At 43.1% G+C, this 5,000-nt stretch overlaps 1 protein-coding gene across 1 annotated transcript in view; it reads left to right on the top strand.

The window, feature by feature from the left end:
* The window catches only part of nt5dc1 (5'-nucleotidase domain containing 1), a 36,164-nt gene that overhangs the window by 14,578 nt on the left and 16,586 nt on the right, over positions 1-5,000 (top strand). The window lies entirely within an intron of this gene.

Raw genomic sequence — 5,000 nt, forward strand, 5'->3', positions numbered from 1 at the left:
GATAAATACACATCAGGATTATTTCTGTCTGCTCTGAGCCTGAGTTCATTTTACAACCTGCACTGATACTAACACATACACTCTGTTTCCTACACGTGTGTGTGTGTGTGTGTGTGTGTGTGTTAGCTGATTACATAGAATTTTACATCCAGGCTTCTTCTCCATAAACCTAATATTCGTTACCTAATATCGTTACTGCTGTAATCACGTTTTTCTCTGACTCACACATCTCACTTTTTCTCTCACATGTCTCCCTCCATTTCACACATCTCACTTTCACTTTCACACGTCTCTCACACTGCTCTCACACGTGTTTCCATCTCACACATCTCACTTTCCCTATTACACATCTCACTTTCCCTCTCACACGTCTCTCTCCGTCTCACACATCTCACGTTCCCTCTCACATTTCTTTTACATGTCTCTTTCTGACTCACATGTCCCTCCCTCTCAGGTCTCTCATGCGTCTCTCTCTGTCTCACACATCTGACTTTACCTCTCACACATCTCTCTTCTTCTCACACATCTCACTTTTCCTCTCACACGTCTCTCGCTGACTCCCATATCTCACTTTTATTCTCACATGTCTCACTTGTTTCACTTTCCCTCTTTTTTATCTCACATTTTTCTCTTTTCCTCTCACACATCTTTCTCTTTCTCTCCGGATCTCATTACCTTTCCATCTCCATCTCAGATGTTTCTCTCCATATCAAACATTTCTATCCATCTCACACATCTCTTCATCTCACATGTCTCACTCTCAGTCCCATGTCTCACCCTCAGTCCCACATATCTCGCTCTGTAAAATGGGCGTGTCCTGGTAAAGTGGCTGTGTTAGTTTAATTGTTAACACTAGTACAGCTGTAAATAAACAGTGATTGTTTGATGACCGAAAAGAAAAATAAAGAGACGTCTGCAGTCTTCAGCCTTGTCTTGTCTTCCATCAGCTCTCTGATTTGCCTGAGGCTCTTCCCAACCGAGGCTATTTTCACTTAAAGCTGTTCCCACCTCAGACTGTTCCCACCTTAAGTTTTTTTTTTTTTTGTCAGAGCCTGTTTATTCTCAAGGTTATCCTCGCTTGAGTTTGTTACCTGTTTAAAGCAATTCCCACCCTGGTCTCTGTTTGCCAGATGCTGTTCTCACTCAAGGCTGTTCCCCCTTTATGTCTTAAGCTACTTCTGCCCCAAGCTCTTTTTACCTGAGGCTGTTCTTGCTCGAGACTGTTTTTCCCTAAAGTTGTTCTCACCTGAGGCTATTCCCGCCTGAGGCTGTTCTTGCTTGATGTTCTTCCCGCTTGAGGCTGTTTCCACCCAAGGCTGTTCCCACTTGAGGCTGTTCCTGCCTGAGGCTGTTCTTGTTGAGGCTTTTCTCACCCGAGGTTGTTTCCACATTAGGCTACTCCTGCACTAAGCTCTTTTCGGGCAAGGCTATTTGGAGCCAAGCTTTAAATCCCGTTGCTGTTTATATTTAATTTAATAGTTTTTCTTATGTATGACTGGGCAGGAGTGTGGTCTTCCTTTCGGGTATTTTCAGATCCTGTGGTGAACCAAACTGTCATAGAAACTGCAGAGAGCTTGATTTAGCTTAACGCTAGCAATTACAATACATAATTTTCATGGGTTTTGTGAAGGCAGCCGTGCGTTCTCTCCTTGGAGTGTGTGATTTATCGAGTGTAGTGCTGACGTGTGAAGACAAAACAACATGCAGCTCAGATTTGAGAGGGTTAGCATTAACATTACACGTCCATGCTACATGGAACATATCAAAGGAGATTCCTAATGGATTCTAATGGAGTTTTCTACCAAATCCCATTAAGGTCTATTACTTCTCTGAGACTGTCAAAGACCAGGGATTATTTTATAGCAGCATTGAATTTTCAGCTAACTGCAAATGTTAGCATTAGCCATATGCTAACAGTGACAGATTTACTGTATTTACTGTATTAGTTTTGGGGAAAAAATAACCGTCACATATTCCTTTTATTATAAGGATTTAGTCCCCATAAACACACACACACACACACACACACACACACACACACACACACACAGTTCTCTTTTAGGGTTATTCTTCTGGTGAACTCATCTTCTTACTCTTTGATGTGGTCTTGCGTGTGTGTGTGTGTGTGTGTGTGTGTGTGTGTGTTTAATCTGCTAAATGAAGGCCTTGGTTAGAGCCGACTCTCCCACTCTCACTTCCCAGACATTACGTTCTCCCTCTCGCTTTCTCCAAACTCATTACTGTTTTGTTTGTAAGCAAAGTTTACTTCTGTTAGAAATCCCAGGTGTCGTCCCGAACGCTTCGCCTCAATACTTAGTCTTCATGTTTAGCCTGAAGGCATCTTCCCACTTTATCATCAGTAGAATATGGCACGTCTGGAGCAGGCAGCATGTCAGGACGAGCTCCACCCTTATTGTGTTTATCTCCACCTATGTGGGTTCTGCAGATGGGAGGCTGTGGACCGATTTCATGCTGAGCTCCACTAACTCACCCTCTGGATCTCTCATCTGCTGCACTGCTAATCCCACCCCCACTGCACCACCCACTGTGCAACCACTATCCACCATCCACTGCACCACCACCACCACCCACTGCACCATCCCCATAACCTCCACCACCACCCACTGTGCAACCCACTGTGCAACCACTATCCACCAACCACTGCACCATCACCATAACCTCCACCACCACCCACTGCACCACCCACTGTGCAACCACTATCCACCAACCACTGCACCACCACCACCCACTGCACCATCACCACCCCCCACTGCACCACCCACTGTGCAACCACTATCCACCATCCACTGCACCACCACCACCCACTGCACCATCACCTTAACATCCACCACCACCCACTGTGCAACCACTATCCACCAACTGTACTACCACCACCCACTGCACCATCACCATAACCTCCACCACCACCCACTGCACAACCCACTGTGCAACCACTATCCACCACCCACTGCACCACCACCACCCACTGCACCATCACCATAACCACCACCACGCCACACTGCACCACCACCACATTACGCACTTCATACACGTTACACACTGAATACTCACTGCATACATTACACGTTACATACTTTACACTGCATTTGTCTCTTTACTTGTTTTGCTCGACCTCAGTGCAGCTTTTCACACTATTGATCATAATCTCCTGATTGCTGGACTGGAGAACATTGTTGGAATAAAGGGAACAGTTCATTTTGCTGCAGTACAGAATAAAAATCTAGGATTCTGCTTGTTATTTTCTATGAGGGAGGAGAAATATGCTGATCAGCAGCACTAAGAGATTTTCTAGAACTCAGGAGATTCTCCTTCCATGCTATTTGAAATACTGTTGATTTGGTTTGACTCCATTTACGTTCTAATTTCTGAGTGGTCTGTTTACTAAGGTGTGTGTATGATCATTACACCACTGTGCTAATTTTTTCTCCCTGATCATTTTGGTCTTAAGTAGAGCTTCATCATCTAGTGTAACGTAACGTTGATTCTGGGTATTCAGTGACCCAGTCGAGCTCTGTGGGGTCAGACGAAGATCTATTTAATATCGCCATTTCCGGAAGATTATTGATAATACTCGCTGCTGTAGTTGGCGGGAAAATGTTTAACACGGTAACGTGGTGAAGTAGTAATGCAGTGACAGGCAGATTTTAAAAGAGATGAGGTAATGGTCTGAAATAACTTCAGACTGTGGAATTATGACAATTTTTTTTTATTTTTAATCCAAATGTTAACAACAAATCAAGAGTGTGTCTCCACTATGAGTGGGTCCTATAACATTCTGATTAATTCCAACTGAATCAACCTGGACTGCTCTCGTACTCACTAATTCTCTCTAGACTCTGGATGCTCCTCTAATGCCACGATCCTCTCTGTCAAAGAGCAAACTAACTTACACTTCTCACAGATAAAATTATAGCTAGACAGAAAAGCAAAACAGGGAATAAAGCACTCTTCCAAAAGAAAAGAAAAAAGAGAAGAAACTGAGCCAATGGAAAGTGGAGAATACAGAAAATCTAAACGATATTTTGAGATTATTTAAGGAATGAGAGCGAGAAAAAAAATGAAACTGAAAAAAATTGAAACGCCGACACAAACACAAAATTCTCTGCAAACAAATCAGGAAGCTATGTCACACGGCTCAACAGCACCCCCTGGATTTGATGAACCACTTCAGCCTTTACACATTACAAACTAAATGTTACACACTGCATAGATGTTACACACTGCATACACCTCACATAATTTACACGTTACACACTGCATACACATTATTCAGTACAAATTACACACTGCATACACCTCACATACTTTACACGTTACACACTGCATACACATTATGCACTATTCAATTCAATTTTCAATTTATTTTTATCATTCATTTTTCTTTTACCAATGAACATTGTCTCAAAGCAGCTTTACACAGATAATGTGGTGATTAAACGTAAATATGTTCTTTGTAAGTATGTTTGTCCCTGATGAGCAACTGTGGCAAGGAAAAACTCCCCGAGATGGCATAAGGAAGAAATCTTGAGAGGAACCAGACTCGAGAGGGAACCCATCCTAATCTGGGTTGCACCAAATGTCCATTTGAAGCAGATATACAATGTTGCGAGGTGCAGTGATGATGATCAGAAGCAAACTGTATTCCTGAGTCAGTGTAGGAGACTGTTGACATTAACTACAGTCCAAATTCATCCTCAAAGCTCCCGTTCTTACTCCGGAATTACATGGAACCACCCAAGGTGTTGATGACAAACCGTCCCAAGCTGCACAGAAGTGTGAAGATCCACGGAGGGGAGAGGGGCAGGAACAGTGATCACTGGAGCCTCAGGAGCATGTTTAACTCGACCGAGAGAGAGAGAGAAAGAGAAGAGAATAACAGACAGAGAAGGATATGGATTATTAAGTGTCCCTATTGGTGTATGAAAGTTAATGTCACATTACACACTACACGTTACACACTGCATACACATTACACACGT

This window comes from Silurus aristotelis (assembly GCF_946808225.1).
Source record: "Silurus aristotelis genome assembly, chromosome: 28".
Lineage (NCBI taxonomy): Eukaryota > Metazoa > Chordata > Actinopteri > Siluriformes > Siluridae > Silurus > Silurus aristotelis.